This window comes from Dromiciops gliroides, chromosome 2, assembly GCF_019393635.1.
Source record: "Dromiciops gliroides isolate mDroGli1 chromosome 2, mDroGli1.pri, whole genome shotgun sequence".
Lineage (NCBI taxonomy): Eukaryota > Metazoa > Chordata > Mammalia > Microbiotheria > Microbiotheriidae > Dromiciops > Dromiciops gliroides.
In genome coordinates this window covers 361,719,866-361,743,803 of record NC_057862.1, presented here as the reverse complement: position 1 = coordinate 361,743,803, position 23,938 = coordinate 361,719,866, and the positions used below count along the sequence as shown (strand labels likewise).

General features: G+C 47.7%; 1 protein-coding gene across 4 annotated transcripts in view; it reads right to left on the bottom strand.

Moving 5' to 3' along the window:
* DLGAP4 (DLG associated protein 4) overlaps nucleotides 1–22,271 on the bottom strand; it is a 252,502-nt gene extending 230,231 nt beyond the window's left edge. For 2 of the 4 annotated variants that reach the window (XM_043982854.1, XM_043982853.1), the window contains exon 1: nucleotides 22,070–22,268. The gene's annotated coding sequence lies outside the window, so the exon portion shown is untranslated. Of the gene's footprint in view, nucleotides 1–22,069 lie in introns of all 4 variants that reach the window. The other 2 variants (XM_043982857.1, XM_043982856.1) reach the window with 2 other exon arrangements.
* Nucleotides 22,272–23,938: the final 1,667 nt, after the last annotated feature.

Genomic DNA, 23,938 nt, shown 5'->3' with positions numbered 1-23,938 from the left:
CTATCTCCAATAGATTTGAAGAGATTTGAACCCAGGTCCTTGAACTCCAAAACCAGCACTCTTTCTATTGTAACACTGTCCAATCAAGATCACTCCAGCAGTTGTTTCCCACCCCACGCTCTCATTCAGCCTTGCCAGCCTATTCATTCCTCCAACACCCTGTTTCTCTTCCTCTAGCCTTCCACAGACCCTCCTCCCTCCCCATCTCCTCTCTTCCCCACCTTCCCTCCCCAACATCCAAACCATGATTAGTCTGGATGATCTCATAGAGTCTATCCACCTCTAAATCATGGGAGCCAATGAATTGAATCGGGGTCAGAGGGGCCCACAGCCAAAGCAGGGAGAAGGCAATGTCCCAGCTCGGCCACAGCAGAGCTGACATCATCCCTCCCCCCAGAGCAGCCTCCAACCGACCTATTCAAAATCAGTAGAGAATACAGAGGATCACTGAAGTACATCTGCTCCCAAAGCCCCAGGCAGCACGGAATCTAAACTCGGATGCATTCATCAACTGCAGTACGAATGGTTTCCAGGACGGGTTGCTTTTAAAAGCAAGGGGCATTCCCTCCTAAATTTCACCACTGATAAAAATGCCGTGTAAACCCCAAATCCTTGTTCTTCCTGCTGGCTGAGGAAGGAGAAGCTTTGAAGAGGCAGACCCATCAGGCCTGGATCTCAGCCTCCTTTGGGGCCACTGCTCCTAATGGACAAGGAGAGGGCAGGGAGAGAGGGAATTGGGTCTGCCTGCTAGCCCAGGGCTAGGAGATGTCATGAATACTTATGGGTTGGGCTCCCATAGCCCTTCGCCCCCAGGGAGCTAGAGCTTTGAAATATGGTATATGGGACACAGCATCAGCCTGCAAACCAGGCCACTGAGGTGGAGAGGGAGGGGGGGCGGGGCAGGCCAGAGAGGAGGAAAGTAGAGGATGGGGAGAGGTGAGCGTTTGGTAGAGAGGTGCAGGAGATCACAGCAAAAAAAATACAGAGCACACTGAGAGAGGACGGTGGAGCTTCAAACCCAGCCCCACTACTACTTCCTATCGGTGTGCCTTGAGTAAGTCAGTGCCCCTTTTCTGGGACTCGGTTTCCTTCTCTGCAAAACTATATAGTTTGACTAGACAAGCCCAAAGGATCAGCCCCAAATCTCATGCTCCTATGAGATCATAGATCGTAGCCTCAGAGCTGGAAGGGAGCTTAGAAATCACCTAGCCCAGTCCTCTTCATTTCACCAAGAAGGAAAGGGAGGCCCTGGGGGCTAAGTGAGTTGCTTGTGGTCACATGGCTAGTAAGTAGTAGAATTGGGATTTGATGCCATGGACTTTTCCAGGACTCTCTGCAAAGGCTGTGGAGGGAATCCTAGGCTGAAATCAGGGAGTTCACTTCCTGACTCTATGATCCAGAGCATGACCTTCAACAAGTCACTTGCCCTCATTGGGCCACAGTTTCTTCATCTGTAAAATGAAGAAAGTTGAATCTGATAACATCTAAGGCTCCTCTTAAGACCACTTTACTTGCCTTCTGTAGGCCTCAGTTTCTCAGTCTGAAAAATGAAAGATTTAGTGGTCTTGAAGAATCCATACAGATTCTACAGTTCTCCAAAGGCCAGTCACTCTGAAGCACCCTCTCCATTCCACAAGAACCACATGGCAGGGATAGTGCTCAGGCAGCTAGGTGGCACAGTGGATAGAGCCTCGGGCTTGGAATCAGGAAGACTCACCCTCACGAGTTAAAACCTGGTCTCAGACACTTATTAGCTGTGTGACCTTAGCTAAGTCACTTAACCCTTTTTGCCTCAGTTTCCTCATCTGTAAAATGAGCTGGAGAAGGAAATGACAAGCCACTCCAGCGTCTTTGCCAAGAAAATCCCAAATGGGGTCACAGAGTTGGACATGGCTCTAAAATGACTAAATACAAGGCTTAGTGCTAAGCACTGAGGAAACAGACAAAAATGAAAAACATTCCTTGGCCCCAAGGAGCGTACATCTGCTTTTTCATTTTTTTAAACTAGACCTGTGATTTCTTAATGAGGAAGCTCCCTCTAGCAAAGTAGATTGGCACCTGCTCTGTAAATGCCTGCCACTCAAATGGGTTAAGTGACTTTCATAGGGCCACACTAGCCTGTGTGAATTAGAATTGGGACTTCAACTCAGATCTCCTTTGCTCTGAGACCACTATGTCCCACTGCCTCCCTCTGCTCTCTTCTGTGTGGGGCAGGGGCTCTGATGAGCCTGAAACCCTGGCATGTGGGGCTGGCCCAGGGAATACTCCTCTCCTGTGTCTCACTCCTGAGCTCCTCTTCGTCCTCACCAAACTCTCCACAGTGTCTGCCCCATGGTGCGAGCATCTCCTTATGTAATGATGATAATGGTAACCAATTATTATTATTGTCTGGCCATGAGCTTCCCTATAGGGTTCCTTGTCTTGCAACTGTCCTCCAGTTGTTTTCATTTCTCCCCCTTCGGAATGTGAGCTCCCTGTAGGTAGGGCCTGACTGCTCTTTCCCAGTCTTCTCTCAGAGCTCCCAAAGGATGGAGCCCAGGACTTGGACCAGATCTCCTCCTCCCTGTCCTCCTCCTCCTCCATCTCCTCTTCCTCCTCCCCCTCCTCCTCTTCCCATCTCTGCCACAAGAAGAGCCAAGACCAGGCCTGGGTACACAGGGGGCCAAGTACAAGTCCATTGGCTGATGTTAGGTAGTCGAATTCTGGAGTTGTTATCAGGAGCCCCAGATCACTTGTGTTTTTCTTTTTCAATTTTTTTTTTTGGTGGGGCAATGAGGGTTAAGTGACTTGCCCAGGGTCACACAGCTAGTAAGTGTCAAGTGTCTGAGGTCAAATTTGAACTGAGGTCCTCCTGAATCCAGGGCCAGTGCTCTATCCACTGCGCCACCTAGCTGCCCCTCACTTGTGTTTTTTAATGCGCTCCCAGACACCCTCCTAATAGAATCCCTAAACCCACTGGCTCTTCAGGGCTGAAATGACCAAGAGACTTCAGTGAGGGCTTTCTCAGAAAAAGATGGAGCAACTGAGAGACCCTGGTGGGTCAGCTTGAAGTGTCTGTGAGTAGGAATTGGAGCTAAAATTATTCTGAAAAGATGTTGGGGCTACCCATTTCCCCACCCCCAATACTTTGCCTAAAATTTAGGTATTCCACCACCAGGTGCTTGGCAGTCTCTCATGGTTATGAGTTCATCATCCCTTCTAAAAGTCAGTTTTCTCACTTGGCAGATTGCAAAGAACACTGCTTATATGGTCATAAGACCTTGGGTTTGAGTCTCAGCTCTGTCACTGACTCACTGTGTGATCTTGGGGCAATTGTTTTACCTCTCTGGGTCCTAATTCCCTCACCTATAAAATGGGGAGGGCGAAGGAGGGGCAGGAAGATGTAGCTTCAAGGTGTCTCCTCCAACATACATTGGCTGTGTGACCCTGAACAAGTAACTTGACTTCTCAGTGCTCTGGGCAACTCTCTGAGACTTTTCATTTCAGAGAAGCTGATGACCTGCACTGGGAGAGAGTCTCCTCTTTCATGAATTCCTTATAGCAGTGAAATTCCAGTCACTATCCCTAGTCTAAGATGGGGATAATGATGCTTCAACCACTTACCTCACATAGCTCTGGTCAAGTGAGATAACATACCAAAAGTTCTTTTAAGTTGTAAGGCCTAATATACATTACTATTGGTAATTGAGAATGACATGTTTTTCTACTCAATTAAGATTTTTATATGAAAATGGAAATTAAACAATAAAAAGCCAATCTCATATTAATCAGTATTGAGTTAAGCATTCTAGTTAAAAAGGAATATATAATTTGGAGTAAGATTTACAGAAACATAAAAACTTAAGTATAATTAGGCAGGTATCTTTCCCCCTAACCTTCAACTGTTCTCCCTTAGAGGTTGAGCTAACCCAAGATGTATGCCAAGACCCAAGTAGCATTTACTGATAATAATAGCAACTGACATTTACATAGTGATTTAAGGTCTGCAAAACACTTTCAACTTTTGTCACTTGTTGCTTAATCTAACTTGGGATTTCTCCCAAGACTTGAGTAGAATTTACTATAGAACTCTTGTGGATCTAGGATCTTCCTGGGGTAGGGATTCCTTCCGGTAGTATAGAATGCAAACCATCTATATCTCTCTATTCCATGAGTATCTGGTTTTGTTTTGTTTTGGTGAGGCAATTGGGGTTAAGTGACTTGCCCAGGGTCACACAGCTAGTAAGTGTCAAGTGTCTGAGGCTGGATTTGAACTCAGGTCCTCCTGAATCCAAGGCCAGTGCTTTATCCACTGTGCCACCTAGCTGCCCCTCCATGAGTATCTTGACAAGTGTCCTCTTCTAAATGCACCCAACATGCTGGGGGTCTTCCTCACGGACAGCAATGGACCACTTGGGTTACTGTTCATATGTTGTATCATGCTCTTACCAAATGATTTGTTCTTGGGTTTTTTTTGTTTCCAGTTCTCTGTCTGATGACATCCTTAATATCACTTTCCCCAAATAATTCTTTTGAATATGGGGTAGCCTGATTCTGAATGTGGGGTAGCCTGCTTATGTCTACCATGAGCTTCTCTGTTGCCCATTGGGACTCTTAATTTTAATGACTGTGATGGTAAAGAACTTCTAATAATAACAAAACTCCCATGTAAATGGGAACAGAGATTTAAAGCTAGAAAGGACCTTAGAAATCAGGTCCAATCTTTTTATTTTACAGATAGGGAAACTGAGGCTTTGAGAAGTGAAGAGACTTGCCTGAGATTACATAAGCATCCAAGGAGGGTTTTGAACTCAGATCTTCTCATTCCAAATAAAGTCCTCGGCTTACTACATGGGGCTGATACCCACTTTAAGATTTATATCACTTTCAGGTTTATAAAATGCTTTTTTTGCAATGGCATCATAAGTATTTTACTATCCCCAATTTACAAATTGCAAAACTGGGGCTCACCCAAGATGTCACTCAGTAAGCATTCATCAGAAGGACATTTCTTTTAACTGTCCAGCATGCTTTCTACTAAAACCTTTTTGTCATTGGACCCCATGCAGCCCTGGGAGCTCCAACCAACTTGATATCAAAAGCTCATAACAGGTGGCTTTCTTCCAGCCTTTGATCTTCTCTCTAATGAGAGAAGGAGACATGACTCTTTTTTTGCTTTAAGAAGAAGTATAAAGAGGCTTCCCTGACCTGACATTTCAATTTAGTAGGTCAGTCAATAAACATTTATTAAGCACCTATTATGTGCCAGGCACTGTTCTAAGGGGGAAGACAACATGCCAAACAACTATGTACAAACAAAGCTATTTCCAGGATAAATCCAAAGCCACTGGTAGCTTGGGGAAGGGAGGAGTAATTGGTCAGTAGATGAAGGGGATAATTTCAGAGTCGTTCCTGGGCTCTAAACATTTAATCAATCCTCTTGCTTGCAGAAGCTGGATGGAGGCAAAGACCTGTTGGGGCTGGAAACTGAGTAGAACTCAGCGGCTACAAGGTGTAGAGTCTATGAGTCCTCATCACTGGGGTCTGAAATCAGGCATGTGGAATGTCATGGGTGAAGACAGGTATCCTATTCACAGCTGTTGCAGGACTGGCCATGAGGCAATTAAGGAAATAGTGTCAAAAGAGGAATAAATTGACTCTCTAAGTTCACAGCTAGGCTGGTTCTGAGATCGCTCAAGGGGTCTGGCCAGATCCAGTGACATTTAGGCTCCTTTCACAGGGATCTCTCTCTGGCTAAATCCATAAGACCAAAAAGGGAGGATGCAGGATTGTGGGGTACCAATGACAGTCCCAAAACATGTCTCTCTGATAGTTAATATATCCATTGGGAAGAAGGGAGGGGGATATAGATAGAAGGAGACAAAAGAATGGAGGGGATAGATAAGAGAAACAAGAGACAGAGCAAGAAAGACAGACTGTGTGTAGGGTAGTGGGCGGAAGGTATGTGTTGTAGACACTATTTATGTTTTACATATTGGGGGTAAGGTTGGAGAGCAAAGGTTCAGGAGAGATGGTGTGTGCTCGTGCTTGGATCTGTTTATGGGAAGTGAATGCATGTCTGTGCATACAAGGGGTACATGCCATAGAGAAGATGAACTACCCATCATGCAGCTCTTGAGCTGACAATGCCTTTGGGCTATAAGGGAAGGGAGGGGCCTGTCAGCCCTCCCATACTTGGAAGTTAAAGCAAATTCTCCAGCACCCTACAAGATGGATAGTGCTGGGAACTTGGCCTCCTCCTCTGAAAAGCCCTTCCAAAGCCTGCCCTGCCCTTGACATCTGGGATGACCCCATCAGAACATGCAAGCCAAAGGGACTTAAATCCCTCTTTATAGCAATGAGGAAACTGAGGTCAGAGGAGGGCCAGGACTTGCCCCCCCCCATAAGATTAGCAGCAGGGATGAGACTAGAACCCAAGTGTCCTAACTTGAGGGCTGAGTCTTCAAGGACAGAAAAGACACAGCTGGATGAAGGAGAAAGGGACGATGCCCACTGTCAGCATAGAGGACAGATGGCCAGTGGGGACAAGAAGACTATGCTTTACGTCCTGCTTGTCTATAGGATTTGGATACCCTATGGACAACTAATATTAGTAAACTGACCTCGCCATCTTCTCTTCTAAGCCACCACCTGCCTGGCTTTCTATCACGAGCCTTCTGAGTCTTCCAAGCCTGAAGACCTGCCTGGGGCCTCAGAGCAGTCTGACTGCCTCATTTTTTTGAACCCCTCATTTTACAGATGGAGAAACTGAAACCCAAAGAAGGTGAAGGGCTTGCCCAAAGTCAGACAGCAAACCAGAGGCAACATGATTACAACTGGACCCTGGGTCTCGTGTCCCCCAAAATGACAAGAGGGGCAGCTAGGTGAAGCAGTGGATAGAGGACTGGCCCTGGAATCAGGAGTACCTGAGTTCAAATCCAGCCTCAGAAGCTTGACACTTACTAGCTGTGTGACCCTGGGCAAGTCACTTAACCCCAATTGCCTCACCAAAAAAATTTTTTTAAATGACAAGATATAGTGGTGGAAGGAACATTAAGAGATCCAGCCCAATCCCTCATTTTTACAGAGTGGGGGAAGCCGAGGCCCAAAGAGGGAGTATGATTGACCCAGTGTCACATGGGAAGTACCTGGTTCTTTCTGCCACACCACAGCAGTGTCTGTCCCAGGTTCTTTCAACCTCAAGCTGCTCCTCACAGGCCAATGTCATTCTCCTTCCCAAATCTCTGTAGTTTTTCCTCTCCTTCCTTTTATCTCACCTCCCCCCAACAAAGGGGCCACCAACCTCTTTCTCACCCTCCCACCTGGCTCTGAGGGCCCTAAATCACATTTCTCTCTTCTTCCAAACAAAGTCAGATTCCCAGACAAATCAGAGAGATTCACTCTCAGACCTAAAAAGAATCTCAGAAACTCTCCAGTCTGAGACATACCTGAATAGGAGTCCTGATAAGTGGCCCTACAGCCTCTAGGTGAAGACCACCAGGGAGAGGCAACTCTTCAGGGAGGACCATCCCCATACTGGACAACTAACTTAAGCTCCGAGGATGAGGAAATTGTCTTGCACACAAGGCTGAAATCCTTCTCTCTTCACCTTCTACCCAATAGAATGTAAGCTCCCTGAGGACAGGGGCTGTTTCATTTTTGTCTTTATATGTCCAATGCCTGCACATAGTAGGTGCTTAATATAAACTTGTCGATTGATTAGTCCTGTTTCAGACCTCTGGGGTCACATAGAGCAAGTCACCACCTTCCACATGACCATTTTTCAAATATTGAATTAAAATGTTGATGTCCCTACTAAGTCACCTCTTCTGCATGCTAACCATCCCCTGGTCTTTCACATGATCTTCCTATGTCCTGGTTGCCTTCCTCTGATCACATGACCACCTGGACCTATGACCTCAGGACAAGGCATAACCTTCTTGGTATGTTGGGACTAGGGCAAAGGGCAATGGGGCTGTCACCTCCTTATTCTCCTCAACAGTTAAATAATCCCATCCTCATTTGGACCCAAAGGTCCATTTTTATTTTATTTTATTTTTTGCGTGGCAATGAGGGTTAAGTGACTTGCCCAGGGTCACACAGCTAGTATGTGTCAAGTGTCTGAGGCTGGATTTGAACTCAGGTCCTCCTGAATCCAGGGCTGGTATTCTATCCACTGCACCACCTAGCTGCCCGCACAAAGGTCCCTTTAACAAACACTGAGGTGAGAATTCTCTGCTCTCATGTCACTAAGCTGAAGCTGCCCCTCCCTCCCTTCACTCCTTATATCATCCTCCTGCTTGGGATGCCCTGCCTTTCCCCTATCCCTCCCATCCTGTCCTGCCCCCTCCTGCCTTCATAACTTGACTCAAATTTTGCTTCCTTCACTCACTCTTCCCTAAACTAGGAGGAAGCTGCTAAGCTTGAAAAGAATATCTGGGTTGAAAACTAAGGGCCTCAGGTTTTCTCCCAACTCTGCCACTAATTCCCTCACGTTTTTTGGTTGTTCAGTTGTTTCAGTCATGCCCGACTTTTTGTGACCCCATTTGGGGTTTTCTTGGTGAAGATACTGGAGTGATTTGGCCTTTCCTTCTCCAGCTCATTTTACAGATGAGGAAACTGAGACAAAAAGGGGGAAGTGACTTGTCCAGAGTCCACAGCTAGTATGTATCTGAAGCCAGATTTGAACTTAGGAAGAGGAGTCTTTCTGATTCCAGGCCTAGAACCCTATCCACTGGACCACCCAGCTGCTCACTGGGTTGTGGTAAAGGTTCAATGGAAAAGTACTTTTCACCTACTAAAGCACCACATACCTCACATAAGAGTGAGCCTTGTGGCCTAAATCATCCTCTAGCCTTCCTCTTGCCCAAATGCTTCTGAATTCAGGTTAAAATGATGGGGGTGGGGCAGGCTGAGGACTCTTGAGGGGCCCATCAGAGATGGGAGTGTGAGGTTCAAGTCTTCCTCCCCTCCTCTGCCGCCGGTCAGGTCCAGGCCGAGGGAGACCATTCCACTAGCCCGGGTCTGCAGAAATCCCTTGTGTGTCTTTCCTAACCATCTTTCTCCTCTTTCCAGCTTTCTCATCCTGTACTTGAGGAACTTCTCACACCCCAACCTGCCCAGAGCCAGGCACCTTCTAAGAAACCATCTCTGAGGTTAACACCCTGACTCTAGGGATCACACCTCCTTCCAGCAGCCTCCATTTTTAGGAAAGAGGGAGAAAGCAGGGCCTTTGAAGGAAGGAGGAAAGGAGAGAGGGGAAAGAATCCCTGACCCAGACACACATTCACCAGCCTCAAGGGGATTGGGAAGGCAAAAGGTTAATGAGATGCTTGTTCCCTGTTGTGCCACAGCCAAGGGGACACCTGGTATACACCATGTCCTCAGCTCAGCTGCTTACTGTCCACCCCCATCCAGGGTGGTTCTTAGCTCTGTCAATTGCTTGTAGTAGGTTTGGTGGCCAAAACAAAACAAAACACCTTTTATGAGTCCAGAGACTCCATCCTAAGATTCAGAGCAAGAAAGGTGTCTTAGAGATAATCTACTTCAACTTCCTCAATTCTACAAATGAATAAACTGAGGCCTAGAGAAGGGAGATGACTTATCCAACATCACACAAAAATGTAGGGGAGCTGGGATTCAAACCTAGATCCCAGGATGCCAGATCCAGTGCTCTCTCATCTGTACCCGCATCACAGTAGCTCACATCTTTATAACCCTTAACTTTATTAGTATCTGGGTGGCTCAGTGGATAGAGCATTGAACCTGAAGTCAGGAAGACCTGAGTTCAAATGTAGTCTTAGGGATTTCTTAGGTCTGTGACCCTTGGCAAACCATTTAAAATCTGTCTGCCTCAGTTTCCTCACCTGTAAAATAGGGGTAATAATAGCAACTATATCCCAGGGTTGTCATGAGGATTAAATGAGATATGCGTAAAGCATTTTGCAAACCTTTATAGCACTATATAAATGTGAACTATTATTATTTCTAGAGTGTGCTACCGCTTTTTATCATTACTATTAGTGAAAGTCCTTCTCATTTTCTTTCATGGAATTCAGATAGAAATGGTCCCAGGATATATCACTATCCTGCTATTAATTTTTTCTCTATTCTGTAGACTATTGCACAGGTGGATCAGCTAATTACCTTTTGCAGTTGAATAAAATAAAGTACTGGGGTATAAGCTCATCTTGGGTGGACTCACAGAGAGTGATCTGGGTACTACTTCATGAGCAAACAGGGTGATGGGGATGAGATGGAGTTCATCCTGCTCTCCCATGATTCTGATGTCCTTAGAAAGTCTCTATTTCATGAAGGTTTTATTTTCCCTGAAGGTTAGAGGTCATGAATGGCTAGTATAGTGATATCTATTTGAAATGCTGTTGGGGAGTTTTTATGAATCCATATTATGTCCTAGAGATTTGTGGGCAATGGTTCAATCTGTGATAATGTTCCTTTTGTTATTCTGGGTTGTAGATCAGATCCCATCAATGGTGGGAGCTCCTGGGAAAGCGACTCACTCTATCAATGTAGATTGACATTGACTTTGCAAGCTGATAGAGTTACCTAGAGTAGTTAGAAGTTTAATGACTTGCCCAGGGTCACACAGTTGGTATATGTCAGAGCATTATTATAATTATTATTAATGTCACTCAGATTTCCTATAGAGGTTTAGGGTTTTCCCAGCCCTTCCCCTACTAGCTGGCAGCTAGGTGGCTCAGTGGATAGAGCACTAGGCTTGAAATCAGGAAGACTCATCTTCATGTGTTCAAAGCCAGTCTCAGACACTTACTAGCTGTGTGATTTTATGCAAGTCACTTCACCCTGTTTGCCTCAGTTTCCTCATCTGTTAAATGAGCTGGCAATGGCAAACTACTCCAGTATTTTTGCCAAGAAAACCCCAAACGGGCATCACAAACAGTCAGACATAATAATGACTCCCCCGCCCCATAACCTTGGAAGGAAGGTAGGATAAGAATTGTTATCTTTATTTTAGAATGGGGAAACTCTGGCAAAAAAAAAAAAGAATGATAAAGGAAGGGATTCATACAAGGTGAAACTTGAAGTTATTCACTAGGACTCAGGTGTCCTGCCACCTAGCTCAAGGTTTTTTCTACTCTATCACCCATTTGAGGCAGCATAGTCGATAGTGCACTGGGCCCCTTAATCATAAAGACCTGAATTCAAATCCAGCCTCAGACACTTACTAGCTGTGTGAACCTGAGCAAGTCATATAACCTCTTTTGGCCTCAATTTCTTCAACTCTAAAATGGGGTTAATGATAGCTCCTACCTCTCTGGGGTGTTGTGAGGATTTTTTTTTTGCAGGGCAGTGAGGGTTAAGTGACTTGCCCAGGCTCACACAGCTAGTAAGTGTCAAGTGTTTGAGGCCAGATTTGAACTCAGGTCCTCCTGACTCCAGGGCCGGTGCTCTATCCACTGCGCCACCCAGCTGCCCCCTGGGATAATATTTATAAAAAGTGCTTAGCACAATGCCTGGCATGTGATAGGCTCTCTGTAAATGTTTATTCCGTCCACCCTTCCCTGTAACTCCCTGACTTCTGCAGAAGGGTTCTGCCCTGACAGTCCCTCACCTTTCTGTCCAGTTTAAGTTCGGCAAAGTGCTTTATAGCACCGTGAGTCAGGTGCTATCATTATCTCTATCACGCAGGTGAGGGAACTGGGGGTGAGAGGTTCAGTGTCTCATAACTAGTAAATATCTGAGGAAAAAGTGAACTTAGGCCTTCTTGACTCAAAGTCCAGCACTTTAATCTACTGAACCACTTAGTTGTCTACTAGTGAACATCAGAACCTTTAAAAAAAATAGCCACTTGTACCTCTAGACAAGAAGGTGAGCTTTCACCCACCTCTCATCCACAAATATTCTCGGAAACAGACTACGGCCCACAGAAGTCAGAGGACACAAAGGATTGTGGGATTTAGCATCTGAAGGTCTCTTAAGGATCACAGATTTAGAGCTGAAGGGACTTAAGGCGCCATCTAACCCCCTCATTTTACAGATGAGAAAACTGAGGCCCCAGGGAGGCAAAATGATTTAGAGCTTTCTCATTGTGCGGAGGCCTAGAAAGGGCAGGGCCACTGTAGCTTTTGCCTTTGTGTCCCCCAAGGCCTTGCACGTTTGAGGCATCTGACATGCTTGCTGAAGCCTGAGATTATGACCCTTCATTGAAGAGAAGCTTGAACCCTTGAACCCTGGGGTCTCCTGATTCCCAGGCCACTGTTCTTTTTACTCTCCCATTCTTCAAATTTGCAAAGAAGGTAAGTGGTAGGGGTCAGGCGGATTAGCCTGGGAGAAAATGTGGCCAGAGAGAAATGACCCAACTGAGCTCAAGTGACACGGCTGCAGATTGGGGGCCCCCCAGAGTTTGTTCAACAGGTGTTTCTCATTGTCAGCTCTCAGTGAGATATCCTGTAGCAAACAACCTTCCAGCAGAGGCCCCCTGACCCAGAGGGGGACAGGTCCAGCCCTCCCTGGCCTGCAAACCACAGGCCAACGTGACCACCCAAGCCTATGAGCTGCTAGCACTGTCTCCACAATGCTCAGGGCAGGCTATCGATTGACATCAGCTTGTTATACATACCCATGATTACACAGCCCAGACTTCTGTTTGGGCCTCCAGCCGTCTCTGACCTAGGTCTCTGAGAGAGAACAAGACCTTGAGAATCACATTCGAGGAAGCTGGAAAGGACCCACAGAGACCTTCTCGTTCAACCAGGAACCATACAAGAATACCCTCTGCCACAACCCCAATAAACAGTCATCTAGCTTCTGCTGGAAGACCTCCAATGATAGGCAACTCCTTCCCAGGCAGCTCAGCTCATCCCATTTCCCCATCATTCTGACTGTTAGCAAGCTTTTCCCACACAGAGCCAATACTTGCTCACTGCAAACTCCACCCACTTCTACCTTCTGGGGCCAAGCAGGACAAGATTCATCTCTTTTCCATAAGTCACCTTTCAAATATCTGAAGGCAGTTACCATGTTGCCTCTAAATCTCTCCTCTATGAGGAATTCAGAGAAACAAGGGGAGACAGATGAAGGGGTGTCGAGAGAAGAAGACAGAAGCAAGAAAACAACATACAGGATGACTACAAGAATGTAAACAGTTGCCTTAAAGCACAGGCACACTCTGTACTGTCCAACCTCAGTCCCAGAGGACTGATAAATCTACCTTCCTCCTCTTTGTAGAGAAGTGGGGGCCACGGATGTGGAATGCGGTATTTACTCACACACTCAGATGTGCTTGTCATGGTCTTGGCTTTGCTTAAATGGTTTGAGTTACAAGGAAGGACTCGATGGTGAGAGGGGGAGGGGGGAGTAAGGTGAAATAGCTGTTGTGTAAAAACAAAAGGCAATCATAAAACTTAAAAATTAGTACCTAAGTAAAGCTCTTCTCTAGGCTAAACATGCCCACTTGCTTCTACTTGGAATCAACTTCAACTAGCCCCTATGCCACAGAATCCTAGGCCTTTCCTGGGTCCTGTGGCTGCTGTCAATGCCCTCATTCCTACTCACTTGAATCACTTTGCATATATTTTGCATATATGCAAATACACGTTGCCTAGATTGTAAACTCCTTGAGGACAGGGACTGTTATCTATTTTTCTTTTGCATCCTCAGTGTCTGGTATAACGCTTGGGTCACAGTAAGTGATTAAAAAACCCTCCTTGATTAATAGACTGATCACCTAGTCTATTGAGAGATTGCTAGTCTAACCCTTCCCCCGTCTCATTCCCCAAGGCTCAGAAAACAAGTGACTTGCCTAAGGTCACACAGCTAATACATAGTAAAAACGAGGATTCAAACCCGGATCTCATGACTCCAAATGCAATATTTTTTTTTCCAGAACACCACATTAACTCCAACTTTAGAGTTGGCTTTAGAGGACATCTGGTCTGCTCTTTTTGATGTGCAGAAGAAACTGAGGATTAGAGAGAGGAAGGGACCAGATCAAGGTCACAGAGTCAGTCTGTGGCTGGGCCCCATGTCCCCTAATTCCCAGAACCAAGGGCTCTCTCCCCTACAGGAGAAACAGCCTCCTCTCCATCCCTCCCCCCACAATCCAATCTGGCAGAGCCGGGGAGAGGTGCCAACACTCAGTGCTGTTGGCTGGGGGTGGAAACCAGGCAGCCTGAGATGTGTGGGAAGAGCATTTAAAAAAAATTTTTTTTGTCGTCTTTAGCAAACCCGGGCCCCCGTTTCCAAGCTGTGCTCCCGAGCTCTCGGCCGCATGACGCAGCCGTGGTGAGAGGGTCCGGGGGCGGGAGGGGAGAAGGGGCCCCTCCCCCAGCCAGCTGCTGGGGGTGGGATGTTGAGGGGCACCCCTGGGAAGGCAGGCCTGAACCTAAGCTTCCTCTAGGCCCGAGGGAGAGAGGGCTTGGGCCCCCAGAAGTAGGCAGACAGGCTAGGTTAGGTCAGGGAAGTAGAGAGGGGCCAAGGACAGACACCTGGGAGGGGAGGGCTGAGGTAGTAGGGCTCCCGAAATAGCTTGCATTCATCTTGCATTTTCTGGTTACAAAGGCCTTTTATATCTGCAATCTCTTCTGATCCTCACAATAGTCCTGCGAGGCAGGTACTGTGCCATTCTTCCCATTTTACAGAGCAGGAAACTGAAGCCCAGAGGGGATTGGGATCTGCCCAAAGCCAAATGGGTAATGAGTGGCTGAGCAGGTACCAGAACCCCAGGCCTTCCATCCCTCTGCCTAGGACTATGCTTGTACACCTTGCTACCTCTCCTAAATCCCTGGTAACTGGGTAAGGGAGGGCAGGATTTTAAAATAACAATAATAGCAAGCATTTACTAAGTACTTACTAGGAACCAGGAACCATGCTGAGTGCTTTACAAATATCCTATTTGGTCCTCACAAGAACCCTGGGAGGTAGATATTTTCCTTTTACAGTTGAGGAGACTGAGGTAGACAGAGGTTAAGTGACTTGCCCAAGATCACATAGCTATTAAGTATATGAAGTGGGATTTGAACTGAGGTCCTTCTGATGCCAGGTCCTACTCACCACGACTCTTAGCTGCCGGGAATGAGCCCAAGAATAAGAAGCAGGTGACCTGGGTTCTAGGCCCCATTCGTCTACAGATTTTTTTTTTTTTGCGGGGCAATGGGGGTTAAGTGACTTGCCCAGGGTCACACAGCTAGTAAGTGTCAAGTGTCTGAGGCCGGATTTTGAACTCAGGTACTCCTGAATCCAGGGCCGGTGCTTTATCCACTGCGCTACCTAGCCGCCCCCTCGTCTACAGATTTTAAGAATTAATAGTGTCGGGGCGGCTAGGTAGCGCAGTGGATAAAGCACCGGCCCTGGATTCAGGAGTACCTGAGTTCAAAATCCGGCCTCAGACACTTGACACTTACTAGCTGTGTGACCCTGGGCAAGTCACTTAATCCCCAATGCCCCCCCCCAAAAAAAAAAAAAAGAATGAATAGTGTCCCTCTATCAAGACAACCTGTTAGGTCAGGAGATTGTTCTACCACCCTGTACCCAGGGTGAGGTATACTGCAAAAATATTTATTGGATGATTTGTAATTTGCTTAATTTTGTCTGGAAGGGTGCACTTCCATACAAGTAAACTTTCCAAACAACTGAAGCTCAAAACTTTAAAAAAAAAAAAAAAAGAAATTTAAGACAGAAGTGTTTTTAAACCCACCAACCTCTATCTTGGATACTCAGAGGACTCTCGATTTCCTTTCTGGTGCCATTTGTTCTAGACAGAAGTTACTAGATCAACGGTGCTTACTATTGTACACGTAGAAAGGAATCTGGATTTGGAATCAGCTGACTCGGGTTCAAATCTCAGCTCTGCTGGCTGGTAATATCAGACAAGTCACTTAACCTTTTTCAGTCTCAGTTTCCTCATAGGCCAAATGAAAGGACTGAACTAGATGACCTCTGAGGTTCCTTCTAGCTCTAACCCTATGCTCCTGCCTATCTCTGTCCCCTTCTAAGTGTCTGTCAGAGAAACAGAGCCTGCCTCTGGAAGCACCCAGACAGCCCCCAGGGCTGTCCAGCCCTGCCTCTGGCACAGGTGGGTATTTAACAAACCCTTTGGAATAGAGGTTTCCAAACCTGATTTTTCAAGCCCAGTTTATTTCAATTCAGTTTCATTTACAATGAACACTGAACTTGCAGGGAAAGAGAGAAACATGGTGTGACGTAATGGAAATAACACCGTGCTGGGAGTCTGAAGACCTTGCCACTGACTCACAGTGTGATCCTGAATGGGTTCTTTCCCTTCTTTAGGCCTCGATTTTCCCAGGTGTAAAATGGGTCATGATTATTCTTGGCCCAATCTGCTTCCTAGTCCTACCAGGAAGATTCAGTCTGCAGCTAGTTATGGCTGCAACAAGTAATTTGCAAAGAGCTGTGCCCGTCATGTATAAAATGGTAAGAGACTGCAAACCACATGTAATCTGGAAAAAAACTACATAAATGAGAGCTAGGGGTGGGGGAAAGGTGATACCTCAAAATCAGACAATGGCAAATCTCACCTTTCCTGCTGGGGCAGAAGTTAGAACCTGGGGGTGACAGATGTGTTCCAAATTAGATCAGGTAAGAAGACTGAGCCCCTAGGCTGGTTGGTACTGGAGGCATAAACCAGGGTGGGGAAGGAGGAATGTAGCCACAGAGGGACAAAGTACAAAAGGGGTATCAGCATGATAATAGTGAAAATTGTAGTTGATATTTCTATAGTGCTTTATGATTTAGAAGGGTTTTACATATTCGACAAAGGAAAAGATTTTGTATGTAAACCTCAAAATTAGAGACACGTGGCATTACATTAGCTCACTTGATCTTCACAACAATACAGTACAGTTGGTAGTATGTATTGTTATTTTTTTCCTCCTTGGACCTGTGATTTCAATACTGTGGGGAGCCCTCCAATGAGGAAATTCCTTCCACCAACGTAGAATGATGACCCTTCTATAACTTATAGTCTTAAACAAATTATCTAGAGGCTTTGACAGGATAAGTATCTTGGTAGTTTAAACAAATTTTTTTTTGCAGGGCAGTGAGGGTTAAGTGGCTTGCCCAGGGTCACACAGCTAGTGTCAAGTGTCTGAGGCCAGATTTGAACTCAGGTCCTCCTGAATCCAGGGCTGGTGCTTTATCTACTGCACCACATAGCTGACCCCAACAGAATAAGTATCTTGACCATAATCTTATAACTAGTATATGTCAGAGGTGGGACTTGAACCCAGGTCTTCCTGTCTTCCTATCCACCATGTGATGCTGCCTCTAGGACAGGTATTATTTTCCTTCCTCCAAATCCTGTACCACCTTCAAGGCCCAGCTCGATGTCCACATCTAGGAACTGTACCCATGCCAACAATGACCACTCTAAGCTTGATTAGTCTCCTTTATTGACAACAACAACTCACATTTAAACTGTGTTTTAAGACTTGCAAAGTACTTTCTTCAAGTCTGAGATAGAGGTAGGTAGTAGCATAGACATCATCACTCCCATTTTATAGATGAGAGAGGTCTGAGAGATAAAATGACTCGTTCATATCCAGCCACATGGTTGGTGTCGGAGGTGGGGTTGGAATGTGGAATCCACTCCCTTCCTCTCTAAACTTTAAGAGGGTTTATTTGGAAAATTCAGATCTGAAAAGGGCCAGAGGGCAGCTAGTCTACTTCCGTAATTTTCTGGAAAAGGCAGCAAGTGATTATGCAGCTAATAAGTAGCAGAGCTATCTGTCTATAAGTCAAATCCAGGTCCTCCGACTCCAAATCCAGTTTCCCTATACCAGGGGCAATGCCACATGATTTAGCCCTAATTATAAATTGTCTAATATTAGTTGCTATCATTCCATGCAAAGGAGTCTTGATTCCCCTAGTAGACCGTCAGTTCCCTGACAGGGGTTGTCACACTTCATCTGCATGCCCCTTAATGCCCGGCTGACACAGGCCTGGGCCCTCTTCAAGGGCTCTGCCATTACTTGGCTACCTGGAAGAAGGAAGAACGGGCTTAGAATTGTGGGAAGGGGGAGTCACCCTGAATACAGGAGAAACTGCCTTTCTATAGCTTCCTTCCTTGCTCTCGGCTCTACCCTCTGGAGCCAATTAGAGGAAGTTTGCTTCCTTTTCTTTAGGACATACCTGGAGATGGAAATCATCTCCATTCCCCATTCTCCCATTCTGCCAGCCCCATCAAGCTGGCAAGAGCCAGCTTGAATAAGAATTCAAGTCAGATATCTGAAACTTATGGGACCTGGTCTCCCTGCCATTCCCTACAGGAATCTCACTCCTCTGTAGGATCTCCAAGGTCTACATTCATTCGTTCAACAAACACTTATGAAGATCCTACTCTGTATAAGGCACTGTTAAGCATTAGGAATACAAAGAAAAATGAAAATGGCCCCTGCCCTCAAGAAGCTTACATTCTGGCAGGAAGCATGTCAACAGCCCTCCTCAAATGTGGTATCCCAGTTGATCCTCGTTGCCCATAGAGATATTTATCTGTCACTGCTTTAAATTTTTTTTTTCTTTTGCCATCTCAGTGGCATGTGAAACACAAACTCCCTAAAGCAAGTTTTTCAAGAGGGCTCATTAGCTCCCAGCCTTCTCTGCTGTTGAGTACATACAAAAAAGGCTGTATAGCACCATCTAAAGCCATCCAGCCCTTCCCCCAGTCACAGTGCACATACCCCTGCTCCCCTTATCCCCATGGGAAACACAGGAAGGAGTTCAGGGCTCCCAATCTAACCCTTGGAAGCCCCCCCATCCTAAAGACAATGAACAATTAAAGTAGACTCCCCTTGGACTACACCCCTAGTTAAAGGGACTAGTTAGGTTTTTTGGGTTTTGGGGGTTTTTTTGGTGAAGCGATTGGGGTTAAGTGACTTGTCCAGGGTCACACAGCTGGTAGGTGTTAAGTGTCTGAGGTCTGATTTGAACTCAGGTCCTCCTGACTCCAGGGCTAGTGCTCTATCCACTGTACCACCTAGCTGCCCCCGACTAGTTAGTTTTTATCTTTTTCTGGGTCACAGCCCACCCACCCCCAAACCTGGGCTACCACTCTGCAGATGACAGAGGAGGAGGATACGCAGGGTTCCTTGGCTTGGTACAGACCATTCCTATTGCCAGACACACAAACCTCCTAGGGCAGGCCCAGGAGCTTCATATTTGCTCAAGGATGATGGCAACAGCAGCAAAACAAGATCTTGTCATTCTTTCAAAGGTGCTTCCTTCCCACTCCAAACACAGACACAGACACAGACACAGACACACACACACACACACACACACACACACATACATACTGTGATCCACTCTGTCTGTATATGCCCTGGTAGCCTCCAGCCCAAGCCAAAAATAATCAGACAATTGCCACCCTGGAAGAGTGGTTGTGGAGACTTGGCTAAAGGGATCCTTTGTGGGAGTGGGAAGAACCCAGGTGTCCTAGGACACAGTCTTTATAACTATGCATCACTACAGATACATTTCTCCCCCTCCCCTTCCCCCTTATCACACACATGGACACAAAGATGACACATAAAAGCATACAGGGACATAGACATACCAGACATATGCACCTAGGGATACAAAGGCATACGTGTAAATACACTTAAACACAGGCAAAGGCACGCAGAGATACATACAGAGGAATACAGACACACATACACTTATATGCACACCACAGATCTCCAGATCCATGCACAAATACACTACCACACACACTCACAGAAGCGCACTGTGTCCAAATCACTAGTATTTTCAGCACCTTCTGGGAACAGAGTGATTAGACCCTCAGTGGCTGCTCAGGATGGGTCCCTAGGGCGGTCTCACCACCTGTAGAGTAGCCAGACCCTCAACCCCAAAGCTTCCCTTAGGTTCTAATGATAGCAACAGGCCCCAAGTTCAATTGAATCAATACCCAGCCATTTCTTTACCATCCAAAGGGCTTTGGCAGCTTCGCTCTGCCCTGTCCATGGTACTTACAGATCGCACCTCCTTTCCACCCCTCTTCTGTCTGTAATCACAAACTCCCTTTGGTTATAGTGTGGTCCCATGCCCTAGAAATTCTTAGGGCTTTGAAGAGCTTAGCCCACTCCTCCTTCCCTTATACATCATTCAGCCCTTCCTTGGCACCTTGTCTGGTTGAGCAGCATACACCACTGGATTTTCTGAGCCAGCCAACCTAAAGGAGGGAGATCAATTTCCCAGGATAAGGAGGGTGGGTGGAAAGGGCGACCCCTTTAGCTAGCCAAGTCTAAGATATCTCCCTTAGGGTCTCAAGTTCCCTCTGAGACCTGGAGCTTTGGGCCTACTTATCAGCAGAAATCTCTGGCCAGACCTAGCTTAGAGTGATGGTGGTCACTCTTGTCTAGGGTGCCCCAGTGTTAATCTTGGTAGAGTGGCCACCAGTAGGAGGGGGAGGGGAACTAGTCATCCAATCCTTCCCATGGAGAGTTAGGCCCATGAAGCCTTGGCTGGTGGAGGTGGGGGTGGGGGAAGGGGGAGAACCCTGTGCCTGTATTCTTTTTCTGCCGGTAGCTTTAAGCTATATGTTGCTTAGCGGGGAATTAGACAGGAAGGGGATAGCTAGAGACCCAGAGAGGAGAAAGAGATGAGGCTTTTCCTTAGCCTTTTTTCAGCCTCCCTCAGGGTATATAGCAAAACCTACCCCAGTTGTGAGGAGTGAGGGGGTGAGCCTGGCCGGGACCCAGAAGCCGAAAGGAGGAGCTAGAAGGGACTCCTCTTCATCCGTACCTTTCAGGGTCCAATGCTCATCATCCTCCTCTTGCCCCATTTTCCTAAAGAGAGAGAGGGCAACTTTTCCGGGGTGATCGGATGCCCCCTTCCCCATATTAGCCAGTCGAACTCAATTTCGCCAGCCTCTACCTCTCTATTACCCTTCATTCAAAGGTTCTCCCCTACAATCCAATCCCACTTCCTATTAATGTTAGCATTACAACAGTCTCTGGTTTTTGTTTTTTAAAAAAGCCCAACATAACAGAGAAAGCCAGAAGAGATGGAGAGAAAGGCATAGGACACAGAGGCAAAGCCCCACACGACGAGTCACATGTCCAGGTAACACACGTCCCCCTCTCCCTAGGCGCACAGAAGCCTCCGGCACATCTGGACACATCTGGACATACAGCACCCGGGCCCGGACCTCCCCTCCCCCTCAGCCCAATTCTGCCTTTGAGGGAGAGACCCAGGCATCCGAAGCAGCCCTCTCAGGCCACGTGAGCCCCCCCACCCCAGTCCCTCCCGGAAAGGCACCCCCACCACCAGGGCCCGTCCACGTGCATTTCGCAGTAAATTCCTCCAGCAGAGGCCCCTGCCCCCATCCCCGTCCACATTGGTCAGAGTCCTATATGCAGCCTGCACTAGGGGCCTTTGCTATGACCCGCCCCCAATCCCCGATCCCCTGAGTGGGAGCGCCCCCCAGCTTTCTCCCCAACACCTCCTTCCACAGTCACCCAGCGAAGGACTGGGACGCTGGGTCTGGACAGTGCGAATCCCCCTGGGGTTCTTAGAATCTATGAAGAGGGGGCGGGCCGGGCCCGGTCCAGCCAAGATTGAGGAGGGGTCTGCCGGGCCCCAGTCTTCCCCGGCACACACATGCACCCCACCAGGACTGAAGAAGAGGCTACCCAGGACCCCAGTGTTTCACTACTATCTCCCTACCATGGAAATGAGGAAGAGACTGTACGGGGCTACAGGACCATCACCACCCCCGTGGGGTTCTGTGAATCAATAAAGAAGGGGGAGGCTACCCTGGCACAGTGAGCCTTCCTCCCGGGATGAGGAAGCGGCTGCCAGGGGCCGCAGTGCGCTCCCCCCTTTCCAGGCTCTGTGAATTTATGAGGAGAGGGCTGCCCCAGCACAGTGACATCCTCGCCTCAGACGAGGGGAAAGCTGCCTTGGCTCCTATCATTCCCCCCCCCCCCCGCCCCGGGCCCCCGCCCAGGGATAAAGAGTGGACTGACCAGCCTGGGGCTGCTCTTCTGGAATGAGGAGGGGGATGCCCCGCTGCAGTGAAGCCGGCCTCCCTCGCCCCGCCCCCGCCACCCCTCAACCTGGCCTCTTCCCTAGCCCCGGCCCGGCTCACCTGCGCTCTGCTCCCCCGGCCGCCTCCCCGGGCCATGCAGCGCTCACGTATCCGCTGTTCCAGCTCGGCCGCTGCGCTCCTGGTCGGGCTCGGGCTCCGGCTCCGGCTCCGGCTCCGGCTCCTGTTCTGGTTCCGGATCCTGCTTCTGCTCTTGGTCAGGCTCCAGCTCCGGCTCCGGCTCCGACTCCGGCTCCGGCTCCGGCTCCGGCTCCGGCTCCGGCTCCGGCACCGGCCCCTAAGCGGAGGTAACAGTGGCTCCGGCCCCCGCCCGCAGCGCCCCGCACGGCCCCATGCCCGGAGATGCTGCAGGAGCCGCGGCCGCCCGAGATCCCCCGAGAATACGGCAGAAACGGCCGGGAGGGGCAGGTGGGGGAGAGCAGGGAGGGGACGGGAGAGGAGGGAGCGAGGCGCCGACCGGCTGCTCTCAAAACCAGGCACGGACCCGGGAAGGGTGGGACTAAGTGTGTAGGGGCGGAGGCGGGGGCGGGGGGCGGCCACAGAGGAAACAGGGGAGGTGGGGGGGGGGGGAGAGAACGCAGAAAACTGGGGCAGTGTGCGCCAGGCAGGAGGGGCCGCTGTGCGCCTGGTGGTGCAGCCGCTTAGCGCCAGTCTGCCCCGCCCCAGGCACTGAGGGGAAAGGAAAGGAGCACCAAGTTCCGACCATCAGCCTGGTGGATCAAGAACCCATCAGAAGAGGAAGAGAGCCAAAGTTAAGACTCAGTCGGGGTGGAGGCATGCCTACTACGGTGCTCAGTCTAGGGGTGAGTTCAGGGCCCTAGAGGGTCAGTCTGTTGCCTAAGTGCAGGGCCACAGCTCAGTCTAGGGTAGGGTTTCTAAACCTGTGGTCTATGGATGTGAACTTGAATGAGAAAAAAATGTACATATTTATTTCAATGTAATTGGTTTCCTTTGTAATTCTCTGTATTTTATTTTATTCATTTAAAAATATTCTGAGAAAGGCCATTGGTTTCATAAGACTCCCTAAGGGGTCCATGACACAGAAAAGGTTAAGAATCCCTTGTCTAGGGCCAGAGTCAGGGCTCAGGCAGGTACTTGAGTTTTGAGTGTCTCTGCAAATAGTTACATCCCTAAGATTAATGTATGTTACAGGGCAGGAAGATCTCCACTAGGCAGGAAGCAGACATTAAAGGTGGCTGGTTGGTTGCTGACAATGAGGGGCAAGTACTCCAAGCTCTGTGAATATAACTGGATATTTATTTGGCCTCCCTCTAAGCTCTATCTGGTTATGAAGATCTCTGTCCCAGGAATGTTGGGCCTCTTTGCTTCCACTTTAGGTTGAGAGAGGTTTGGTGAAGAAATTATCAGAGAGGGCCTGAACTGCTGACAGTGCCTGGTACATTAATTACCCTGGATAGAGGAAGCTCATAGATATAGACCTGAATTTGAACCCCACGCATCCCTCCTCCCCTCTGACAATAGAATGCCTAGCTTCCTTCAATGCTAACCTTAAGATAACTCCTACAGGAAGGCTATCTTGATTCCCTCACACACACATCCTTTGCTAGTGACTTCCCTCTGAAAATTTATTTTGTATATATTTTATATTTAAATTTCTAACCTACATGTTGTCTCCCCCAATCCACAGTAGAATATAGGCTCTTTGAGGAAAGAGGTTAGTTAGTTTATCTTTGTCAACCTCAACTGCAAGCATAGTGTCTGGCAGAGAGTAAATAGGGCTTAATAATTTGCTGAATAAATGGATGAATCGCTGTTTCCAGGGCTATTTCTACCACACTTAATAAGTAAGAACTTAATAAATATTTGGGATGAGAGGATCATAGATTTAGAGCTGAAAAAGACTCTAGAGATCTAGTCAAACTCTCACATTTATTAATGGGAAACAGGCCT